General features: G+C 38.7%; 1 protein-coding gene across 1 annotated transcript in view; it reads left to right on the top strand.

The window, feature by feature from the left end:
* Positions 1-6,616: 6,616 nt before the first annotated feature.
* Positions 6,617-12,713, top strand: part of LOC139761153 (uncharacterized) — an 85,026-nt gene continuing 78,929 nt past the window's right edge. Inside the window, 1 exon segment of the mRNA XM_071685115.1 lies at positions 6,617-7,354. The gene's annotated coding sequence lies outside the window, so the exon portion shown is untranslated.

The following is a 12,713-nucleotide window of genomic DNA, read 5'->3' as shown; positions in this document are numbered from 1 at the left end:
TTGCAATGAAAATTTAAGCTTTTGACCCCTGAAATATCTGTCTATCTATCTCTCTGTCTTGACTCCAGTAATATTAATCAGGCTGTTGGTGTCACAGGGCTCCTTCTGCAAGAGGTTGCACCGCTAATGAAAAGTTACCTTTGTTAAGGCTTTTTTCATTGTGAGTACTGTCCTATCAAAGAATGTTTCACTCTAAAGGGGTCCACATTTCCCCATTACTGGAAGCAGTGCAGCCTTGAACTGCATAAGCCATAAGAAAAAGGTCCTGGATAACACCAGGACTCTTTCATTGAAACTGGTCTGGGGATAATCGTAAATTAATAAGAGTAATGAATTTATGGTTGGTGGATCAAGGACTCACAGGTATGTACTACATGTAGAAAATTAGTCTTGCAGAAGGGCAGAGATGTCCAATCCCCTAGGATAGAGTTGTTACCCTTCCCAAAAATATACAAAATACCTTTAAGAAAGACATTGTAAACAATTTGAGGAAAGATGATCATAAATGTTTTCCCAAAGGATACAGTCACACACTGAAAGGCTTCTGAGTTAGATATTTTAGGAGAAATTGAAGCTTAATTGTCATATTTTCAAGTGTGCTGAGTTTTTTCTCAATGTTACGAACATTGTTTAATAATTGTAATTTACTTGTCATACTTGATAAACAGTGAGTGATGTAAGTTATTTTTTACCTGCAGAGAAAGCTGTATCAGCATCTAAGAGAGCCTTTGCTCAGTAGAGACCTAAAGCACCATTTTACCCTAAGAAGTGGAGTGTATTCATTAGGATTGGCACTGTTTGACCACCATAAAACATAGGCAGACAAATGCCCATTCACATGTAAGAACAGCTAACCTAGGTATACATTCCATTCCTCACCTACTCCCTTAATTTTATGCCCTCTCAATTTCTACCATTCTTCACCGTGTGTTTCCTGGTTTATTAACAAGTTCACACTTCCACCACCCTCCTGCCTTCCATATCATACCCTCTTTTCCCTTAAAGCTTATCCAAACTTTCACCCTCTTCTACATGTTGAAGTGATCAAACCACCTGCCCTTCACCATAATTACATCCAAAACTCTTCTTTTGGCACACCTGTCATAATTCAATAATACCTGCTTACCAACAGTTCCACTCACTCGTGCATGTTGTGTGGGGGGAGTAGTGATTTAGAGGGTGGTGGCATGCTTGAGCATTAGTTTGGTGAGGAACAACTCGGCTTCAGGAGTTATAGAGGAAATTTGAAACATGCAAGTTTAAACATAAGTGAAATTGGATAAAATTTTAGTTAGGGACGTATTCACACGAATAACCTGGGGAGGGGCTTACATAAAAAAAGAAAACACAATTATCTCCCCTACTACCAGATTAACACTGACAGATGATGCATGCTGATATACTTCAATTTTAAGGTACGTACAAAACTTAAGTGTTAATAAGATAGACATTTTGTATATTATTGTAGCTTTTTTTTCATTTTTTTCAAATTTTCTCTTTTGCCATATTTGTTTTACAGGCCCGTTTATGGAGTTAGAATGTAATTTTTGTGAAAGGGTGTTTTGGGTGCCTTTAAGAAGGTTTTTGAAAGTCAAAGATGTAAAGTAAGGATATGGAGCCACTCTGTGGAACCAGGCAGCATGTTTTTTACCCCACTTCAATACTTAAGGGACTGAGTCGTACAAGGAAAATTTTATGCAAGCATTTTGTCCCAGCCGCTGTTAAAAGTACGTGCTCCCAGTTAGTTATTGATATAATGTAAAATCTTGCCATTTAGCAAAATTACATTGAAAGTGAATATCTTTAGACAGAGTAAAACTTGGTCCTATATAAAATCTTGCCATTTAGCAAAATCACATTGATAGACGATGTCAGTAGACAGAATATAAAACGTCGTCCATCCTAGCTATGTCATTAGACAGAATTTATAAGTTTGTCCATGCTAGCAAAAAGAATTACATAGTGTGCTCACTTGTGCTGGGAGCCGAAAGTAACACGTGCTTGATAACCTTTATTGGCATGATATAAAGTCTTGCCATTTAGCAAAAGCACACTCATAGACAATGCACAATCATCACTGGAAAGAGAAAACAAGAACGGTGAGTACTTTCATTTATTGATAAACATCCTCAGACAGAGTGGGGGAGTCAGTACACAGAAAGTAGAACTTTGTCCACCCTAGCAAAAGGATTATGTAGTCTGCTTTCCTGTGCTGGGAGCTGATAGTGACAGGTGCTGGGTAACCTGTATTTTAGAGTGAAAATAGGACAGTCATAGGTATTGCTGTGCTGGTTAAGGCATAGTGTTTGCCCTTGACACTTTGTCCTTCTCCAGTGACATCTCAAACAGTATTTCGAAAAGTTTGTATAGTGTATCTGCACATTTATTCAGCACGTGGTGAAATATCTTCATTGCTTTAAGCTAAACACAGTTTTCTCAAGGTATCAAATGCTTACCATTTTAGGTAAGAGAATATCAATGAGGAACGAGTTACATCTACATATGATGAAAATATGCCAAAAGGCTCTCTCCATTGTGGCAGTTGTGCTTTGTTGTAATGTAAAGAGAGAGAGAATCACCGTGACTATCACTCCAACAACTGTCATGAATTTTAATTTGAACAGTAATACATAAAAGTATAGAAGTGGCATTGACCTTTTAATATTTATCATATATATCACTATCACTTCCTGTCAGTAGCTATATCCGGGACTGGCAGAAGCCTTGTAACATTGGTGAAGGGGAGCTTTTCCAAATTTTGACTCTTAAGCTGTCATTCTTTAGCCAGCCTATATTGATGAAAACCATTCAAACATGATTTTATGGCTATAACCTCATAAAAGGTTATTATATGTATACAAATGGTTAAAGAACATGTAAAGGATTAATGTTAATTGCTCATGGAATATAGTTCCTATCAAACATTGAACAGTGATCATATATGAATAAAGCAAAGGTTGGAACATTGCTAAAGCTGATTCTATAATGACCTTAGAGATGAAATTGCAAAGAAATGTATAGTTTTTGGTTAATATGATTTATAGAATACTTCAGGGGTGAAGGTTTAAAAGGATAGTCTCAGTTATAGTGAAAAGTAACATACTAACTATAAGAGCATTTCAAAAGATAAAACAGGAATGACAGGCAAGATTTAAAATTTTCGAAATCATTTGAATATAAATTACCCTGAAAGTAGACTATAATTAATATTTTTCATACATAAGTTCTTCCAAAGAATGATTAATATTCTCTCGGGTATAATGTCATTTGCAGTAACATGTACCTCCACTCTACCCAGTTTTTACAATTGAGTATTAAAAACAAGTATGTACAGGGTGATTAATGATGTTGCTCTTGTATAGCATTTCACTTATTTCATTGTATTCCAATTACACTCACTGGTAGCAAGCTTAATGGAGAATGGCTTTAGAATTCTGACATATTCAGAGAATCAATTACCATTACTGTAATTAAAGTGGAGACCATAAACAAATACCATTTTGATTTATTTGGAAAACATTTTTCTTAACTCACAACCTAAATTTTTTTTTTTATTATTTTCCTAGACACGTAAATAGACTGATACTACCTTTGATTACAAGAATTGAATACTAATTATGTAAATCTGTGATGTGACCATGTTGGTATGAAAATAAGCATTTGGGGCAGAGAAATAATTATATAATCATGACAGGAGTACAGTTATTACGTGTATCTGTAGTGCATAGTTTAATTAGGTCAAATTGAAATGGCCAGTTCTCCAACACTCAAAATACTCTGTATTATTAGGTAGCAAGGTGAGCTGATGCCTACAAGTTTGGCGCTCAAAGTACTTAATAATTTCTTCATTAATGATTCTTATTGGCCATTATGTCGGATTATCTGGAGTGTTATAGTTTTACTATTTAATGGAACTTGCGAAATATCTGTATGTCTATGAGATAATTGTAGTACCCCAAAAAATATGAAAAAAAAGTTGACCCAGTGATGGAGGAAGCATATCAGTATTGTTACGGATAAAATCACATTTTTAGCCTCATTTATTTAAGGAACTATACCCATTGATAAAGAAAAATTATACCTCACTTAATTCAAAACAAAATTTAGTAGTTTTGTTGTTTGAACAAGACATGAGGAACGCAAATAGTTCGGTGGATACTTGATCTCCCGCAATTCGATAAGTTACAATCCTCCATGATCAACGAGGCAGCTTGACCAGGCGGTTAATTGGTGAACGAGTCATGGCTTCAATTCCCCATCATGAGGTTAGTGCCCATCTAATTCATTAAACATTTTTGTATTTAAATGATCATAGGACATGTAAGTGTTGTCATGATGTCTGACACGAGTGCATGAAGGTTGGAATCATGCACGGAGGTAGGAGCCCGCCAGATCTTCCACCATTTGTTGACATTTTTCTCACCTCATTTCATATTATGCAAATTTATTCATTTATTTGCATAGATTAGAAAAGATATCCATATTTGAGGGATGAATATTCCGTTTAACATATTTTATGTTTTTGATTGACTAGTGTTTTATTTAACTTCGTTTATCGTGATTTATGTTAATATTGTGTATAGATGACGACCATCAGTTGTTAGCTGTACTTCAGTTTTATGCCAAAATTACCTTAGATTTTTGGCTTAGGCAAGACAGGAGGAAAGTAATTAGGAAATTAGGCTAAAATTGAAAGGAAACTCGAGTAACGGAAATTATAGACATCAACATGACCGCCATGCAGACGACCAATTAATTACATTGAAATATTACTTTTGAAACTCGTAGTGAAATTATTTCCAAAATTACATTAGTCATGGCTGTGAAGGGGATCATTACTTTTTATATGGCTGAAGTTACTTTATTAATAATGGCCTGAGTGTGTTTTAGCTACGCAAGTTTTGAATGTGTAAACATTAAACTTCCTGATTAGGTAAGATCTTATGATTGATTGGTTTTGCATGAAGGATTATATTTTGTTTATCCTTCATAAGAATACATAATGTGATGTAAATTATCAGTAATTGGTGTATTACATGATTAGCTCAAGGGACTGTAAGTCTTCGTTGCCTAACATTGATGGAAGTTTGATTATACTTGTTTTGATAAGGTTTAATCATCTCATCAGTTTATATATATATATATATATATATATATATATATATATATATATATATATATATATATGTGTGTGTGTGTGTGTGTAAGATTTTAATGACTCGTGGAATACGATCAACTTAATTGTGAAATCATATTGAGGTAATTACGAAACTTTTTCTAATAGAATTGAACGTTTTTGTTGTGTATTTCTATATAACTTGGTGTGTGTGTTTGGGGGGGGGGGAGGTTCTTGACTAGTGGGGTTGGGTTGGGGGAGTTAGGTAGGTTAGTGCTAGTTACCTCAGTGAGGATGGAAGGGAAGCCATGCATTGTGGAACAGGTAGACGCATGGTAGATCAAAGGAAAAGACAGAGAGAGGAACGGCTTGTGCCCCACTGTGTCACATTGCTCCCCCAGTGGTCAACTACGTGGAATAATATAGCCATATTTTTATCATTGCTTTGTTAGCCAGTAGTGCATGCCATATTGATCTCGTATGTAAAGTAATGTTCTGGATATTTAAAGTAATATTCTGGATATGTAAAATATTCTAGATGTTTAGCGATATTCTGTATAGTGATATTCTGTATGATTAGTGATACTCAAGATATTTAAAGAAATATCTTGGATATGTGCGTCCAATCTAATCTGTGATGGTAAATATTTGGTACGTAGAGAACGGTGGGGGGGGGACCTGGACCCTGTAACAGGTGCATTAGGTCAGGGTGGACTACACACACACACACACACACACGAGACGCCACCTGTTTAATGTAAACAAACTGTGACGACCACAGGCCCCGTGTGCACATCGGTTTGACGCCATTTTGGAATTACGTTGAAATAATTAAGTAATTCACAGGTCATTGGCGTGGTGGGGCAGTTGGTTACGGACTTTAATGACCCCATGGCAGTTCGATAGGCCGTAAAGGCCAAACTACTGAACGATCTGGTAAGCCTTGCAGGCCTTTTGGTCAGTTGTGGTGGTGGTTGAGGGGGTGGGGATGCACGGCCACTGGTGGGGCGTTAAGTGTTGGGGAGGGGGAGGTGTGTGTGTGTGCACGTGCGTGGGTGGCTATAGATGAGGAGCTCTTGCGCGGCGAGCGTTTGTGTGTGTGTGTCCAGCTCCTAACTTTCACGCGCGTGCGTGTTTAGGGTGTGTGTGTGTGTGGGGGGGGGGGGTGAGCGTGTTCAACTGAAGCACTGAGGAGGCAAGGCTGGGCCCGCCTGTATACACCCCCCTTCACCTCCCTCCCCCCCACACAACAGTTCAAGGCGACAACGCCTTTTCGCCATATAACAAGGCTAATATATTCGCCCCTGTGTGCTATGGCTGTGCTGTGTGCACTCCTCCCCTCTTCATAATGAATATAAACACGATTATGGGAGGTGGGTTCCCTACATGGCTCAGGGTAGGCTCAGCGGCTAGCTGAGGGCCGGGGCGGGCGCGCGCGCCCGGGAGCCCCGAGCGAGTCTACTAATGGCGGGAAACACGCGGCTTAGCCTCATATGTTCTGAAAACTTGGCCAAACGCCTCCCCCGGGGCAGGCCGGGGTCATTTAGCCCCGGGGGGCGGCCGTTGGAGGGAAAAGGCGGGGGAATGCCGCAGGTGCGGCCGTGGACGGGGGTCAGGCTGCGGCTTGTAAAGTGAGACGACCGCTATGCCAAATATGGCAATGGATTTGTCCAGTATGTGCGGCCGTGTGTCTGCTAAGCGAAGCTCCCACCAAAATTAGAGGCGGCGGCGCGTCGTCGAACGTGTGGTGTGTGTGTGGTGTGTGTGGTGGAGGCTGGTGGTGGTGCTGGTGTTGTTGTGAGGACCACAACTGATACAGCAGCTCATCTTAATAGTGCGTGCGTACGTGCGTGCGTACATTGCTCTGGCTCCTGCTCCTGCTACCATAGTTCTACCCTCCCCCCCAAGCAAGGTGTTTTGTCTGTTTGTCTGTCTGTCAGACAGACACTGACTCTCCCCCTCGTCAATTCGTCCTCGTATGTGGGGCTACTGTGCCGCCCCCCCCAGCCAAAGTGTTACATTACATGTGTGTGTGTGTCCTGTGACGCCCCGTCTTCAAGAGGGGGTTTGATTATTTTTTTAGAAGAAAAAAGTGTTTATTTTTTTTTTTAAAAACCCAATGCGGGATGAGACGTTGCCCCCAGCTCAACCAGGACAATATGTGGGGGCTAATGGTGGGGTCTGACGCTGACAGACATGCGCGCAGGATGTAAATTGAAGAGGATAAATTCATCTTAGGTGAGTATATAATGGGGGGGAGGACGCTGGTGCTGGTGAGTTACATGGGTGTGTGTGTGGATGAAAGTTGCATTGGGGGGAGCAGGTGGTTGTTTGGGGGGGAGGCTGCGGACCTGCCCCTGCCTTCCCCCACTTTGCTTAGCCTAGCCTAGCCTCCTGCTATGCTCCAGCTTACCTAGCGCCTTGTAACCCCAAGCCTAGCTTGATCATTGACCCTCCCGCTCTTATTTCAGTCATTGGACTGGTTTTAGGGCAATGTATTTGACCGTTGGTGGAAGTGGGTTGCGAGGGGGGAAGTGCAGGTTGCGTAGACTTGGTGCACCGCCTCCGCGCGGGGTCGCAGGCGGTGCGACAGGTCGTAATTTGTGGTCGTGTTATGACGGGCGGCCATGGAGGAGGAGGAGGAAGGCGCTACGTAGCGATCCTTGCTAATCTACCCAGCGGTATCTGCTAAACCTGATTGATCAAGCACTTTACGCTACGGCTAAATTGTCCCCCAGGGATAGATATAGATAATATAGATAACGTAGATAACATAGAGTGAGTTAGATAGATAGATTTTATAGAATATGTGGCTGTTGAGAGAGTAGATAGATCATGCAGGGTTTTAAAGGTTATTATATTATAACGGTATGATCCTGCGCTCAGTGCATGGGGTTATAGTCTGTGTTGTTATAACCCGCTGGGTCGGTTTATCATAAGGGTTGTAGGCCTTGTTTAACTGCCAGGGTTGTTTTATGGTTGAAAACATAATGAGACAGTTTAAATGTAAAAGATATTTTTAGGCATGTTGTGTGTGGGTGTTATAGTCAGTGGGTGGTGTTTGTGGATATGGTGTTACAAAGCGGATACGTATAGTGTGTGGCTGCTGGTATAGGCTGTGGATGTGTTATGATATGCAGATGTTGTGTTATAATGTTGAATGGTTTAATGACAGAAATAAACAGACGGTTAGGAAAAATGTTGGCTTGTGGTGCCGACCTACAACTTGGGGACGAGGGATCTTAGGTACCAAGTGACGGTGGCGGCATTGGTGCATTAGATTCTGGCCAGAACCGTGGGATGAGGTCCACAGGTTATGCATGCCCTGAGAATGGGATGTTTATTGTGAGTGTTTTATGTTTAGATAATGGGTTTATTGTTATTTATTTCGTTTATCATTACGTTGGAGGCTCCAATCACGTAACCAAGTCCACATCGAGGCTGGGGCTTAATAGGAGTATAAAGAGGGCTGTGAAAGGGGGAAAAATGAAGAGAGAAGAGAAGGGAAAGTAATTACGAATTTCGGAGGAAATGAAAAACGTGTGAGGACATATAGTTACTGGGAAAGACACGAGGAGGTACGAAGGAGTGAATTCGAAAGCTTGGATGTCAAGGGGAAGAAACAGTTATCAAAACGGCCCACCCTTAAGTTGCCAACTGCTGTTATGGTGATTTGATGCAAGTTCGTAGTGATGCACAGTCTCTCTCTCTCTCTCTCTCTCTCTGCTTGCAACTGATTCCATAAAAATAATAATAATAATAATAATAATAATAATAATAATAATAATGATAATAATAATAATAATCATAATAATAATGATAAAAGACTGATATGGGTAGTAGCAATGGGAGCACATGCCAGTGAGTTAACTGTAATACAGAGAGAGAGAGAGAGAGAGAGAGAGAGAGAGAGAGAGAGAGAGAGAGAGAGAGAGTCACTCCAATTTCTTTACAAATGACTTCAACTGTTGACGAAATGTCAGGAGTTTGACCTCTCGGGGGAGGGGTACACCCCCCCAGCTCCAACCCTGGGGTAACACGCTCTGACCTTTACCCCGGAGACTGTAAGGGGGGAGGAGGGAGGGTTTCGGGTCAAAGTTCAGGTCATCTTACACAAGAGAGGGCTAAAGGTTGGCTTGTTAACCTGATCACGTCACTGGTGATTATATATATATATATATATATATATATATATATATATATATATATATATATATATATATATATATATATATATATATATATATATATATGCATGTGTTGTGAAGGTTGTTTTGTTTTAGTTGTGCTGATGTGTTCTAAGCACAACTGTTGTGTTCTGAGGTGTGTGGTTAGGATTGTATAACTTGTGTTATGACGTGGTTGTTGAGGTGGTATGTTGTGGTTGATGTTATAAAGGGATTGTTGATGTGTTTGTTGTTTTAACGTGGCTGTCGATGTTATAATAGGTATATGTGTTATTATAACATGGTTGTTGATGTTATGACATGTTTATTTGCTATAACATGGTTGTTGATGTTATAACATAGACGTTTATTATTATATCATGATGTGTTATAGTTCTTTATGTGTTATAACGTACTTGTTATGCTGTTATAACTTGGTTATGTTTATAACGCACGTCTTGATGTTATAGCGGGTTGTGCTTATAGATGTGATTGTCATAACGTGGTTGTTATATAGTTATAATAGTAAGTTGCTTTGGTATGGCATGGTTGTTATGTTATAACGAGGTTGTTGATGTGTTATGGCTCGTGATGTTGTTTAGAGCGGTTTTGATGTGTTGTTATATCCTTGTGTTGTTGATGAGTTGTTATATCCTGGTGTTGATGTGTTGTTATATCCTGGTGTTGTTGATGAGTTGTTATATCCTGGTGTTGATGTGTTGTTATATCCTGCTATTGTTGATGTGTTGTTATATCCTGGTGTTGTTGATGAGTTGTTATATCCTGGTGTTGTTGATGAGTTGTTATATCCTGGTGTTGATGTGTTGTTATATCCTGGTATTGTTGATGTGTTGTTATATCCTGGTGTTGTTGATGTGTTGTTATATCCTGGTGTTGATGAGTTGTTATATCCTGGTGTTGTTGATGAGTTGTTATATCCTGGTGTTGATGTGTTGTTATATCCTGGTATTGTTGATGTGTTGTTATATCCTGGTGTTGTTGATGTGTTGTTATATCCTGGTGTTGATGAGTTGTTATATCCTGGTGTTGTTGATGTGTTGTTATATCCTGGTGTTGTTGATGTGTTGTTATATCCTGGTGTTGTTGATGTGTTGTTATATCCTGGTGTTGTTGATGTGTTGTTATATCCTGGTGTTGTTGATGTGTTGTTATATCCTGGTGTTGATGTTGTATCTGGTGTTGTGTGTTGTATATCCTGGTGTTGTTGATGTGTTGTTATATCCTGGTGTTGTTGATGTGTTGTTATATCCTGGTGTTGTTGATGTGTTGTTATATCCTGGTGTTGTTGATGTGTTGTTATATCCTGGTGTTGTTGATGTGTTGTTATATCCTGGTGTTGTTGATGTGTTGTTATAGTCGTTCATGCTATAATGTGATGATAACATGTCTGATGATCTGTTGTTATAACCGAGGTAGATACAACCTTTCCTACCAGGGTAGATATGACCTCTCGTGCTAGGGTAGATACAACCTTTCGTGCTAGGGTAGATACAACCTTTCCTACCAGGGTAGATATGACCTCTCGTGCTAGGGTAGATACAACCTTTCGTGCTAGGGTAGATACAACCTTTCCTACCAGGGTAGATATGACCTCTCGTGCTAGGGTAGATACAACCTTTCGTGCTAGGGTAGATACAACCTTTCCTACCAGGGTAGATATGACCTCTCGTGCTAGGGTAGATACAACCTTTCGTGCTAGGGTAGATACAACCTTTCCTACCAGGGTAGATATGACCTCTCGTGCTAGGGTAGATACAACCTTTCGTGCTAGGGTAGATACAACCTTTCCTACCAGGGTAGATATGACCTCTCGTGCTAGGGTAGATACAACCTTTCGTGCTAGGGTAGATATAACTTCTCGTGGTGGAGTAGATACAACCTCTCGTGCTAGGGTAGATATAACTTCTCGTGCTAGGGTAGATATAACCTCTCGTGCTAGGGTAGACATAAACTTTGAATACTCATCTTGATTGTTATTGTGAAGTCTGAACTTAATGCGTTCTGAAGTCTGAACTTGTGGGGGGATCTTGAGTGGCACTCAGAACGAAAGATGTGTCTGAACTTATTGATGTCTGAACTTAATGCTGCGTCTGAACTTATTGATGTCTGAACTTGATGATGTCTGAACTTAATGATATGTCTGAACTTATTGATGTCTGAACTTGATGATGTCTGAACTTAATGATATGTCTGAACTTATTGATGTCTGAACTTGATGATGTCTGAACTTAATGATATGTCTGAACTTACTGCTGTCTGAACTTAACGATATGTCTGAACTTATTGATGTCTGAAGTTGATGATGTCTGAACTTAATGCTGCGTCTGAACTTGATGATATGTCTGAACTTATTGATGTGTGTGTGTATGAGTATGTGTGTGTGTGTGTGTGTGTTGTGTGTGTGTGTGTCATGGTCTTGCATAGTAATGAGGTTAAACTGATTTAGTTTGCGGGTTGTTATAACCTAAGAACTGCTTGATGTGATGTAATGTTGTCATTTATATATGTAACTGGTTGTGGCTAATGGGATTTCATACATAAATTATTCATGTTTGATGAATTATTATTCTGGTTTGATTATTTCATACATAAATTATTCACGTTTGATGAATTATTATTCTGGTTTGATTATTTCATACATAATTTATTCACGTTTGATGAATTATTATTCTGGTTTGATTATTTCACTTACATAATTATTCATGTTTGATGAATTATTATTCTGGTTTGATTATTTCATACATAAATTATTCACGTTTGATGAATTATTATTCTGGTTTGATTATTTCATACATAAATTATTCACGTTTGATGAATTATTATTCTGGTTTGATTATTTCATACATAAATTATTCATGTATGATGAATTATTATTCTGGTTTGATTATTTCATACATAGATTATTCATGTTTGATGAATTATTATTCTGGTTTGATTATTTCATACATAAATTATTCATGTTTGATGAATTATTATTCTGGTTTGATTATTTCATACATAAATTATTCATGTTTGATGAATTATTATTCTGGTTTGATTATTTCATACATAAATTATTCATGTATGATGAATTATTGTTCTTGTTTGATTATTTCATACATAATTGTTGTATACTTGTAAGTATGATTATGTTGTTACTTGTAAGTGTTGTGACCAACTGTTGTGTTTCTGGTGTGTTGTCATATTGTAATAATGGGTTGTAATTTTTGAACAAGGTGGAGGGGGGGGGTTGTGAGCTGTGTTGTTGCCTTAACAACTCATTTTCTCTGGTTGTGGTGTTGAAATATAGCATTCTGATTTTGATTTAGATCATATGAATAAGCAGTAGATTTTGATTTAGTTCATGTAATTAAGAATTAGATTTTGATTTAGATCATATGAATAAGAATTAGATTTTGATTTAGATCACG

The sequence above is a fragment of the Panulirus ornatus genome, chromosome 39 (genome assembly GCF_036320965.1).
Source record: "Panulirus ornatus isolate Po-2019 chromosome 39, ASM3632096v1, whole genome shotgun sequence".
In the NCBI taxonomy this organism is placed as follows: Eukaryota; Metazoa; Arthropoda; class Malacostraca; order Decapoda; family Palinuridae; genus Panulirus; species Panulirus ornatus.
Note: the sequence above shows the minus strand (reverse complement) of the source record. Positions and strands in the feature narration are given on the sequence as shown.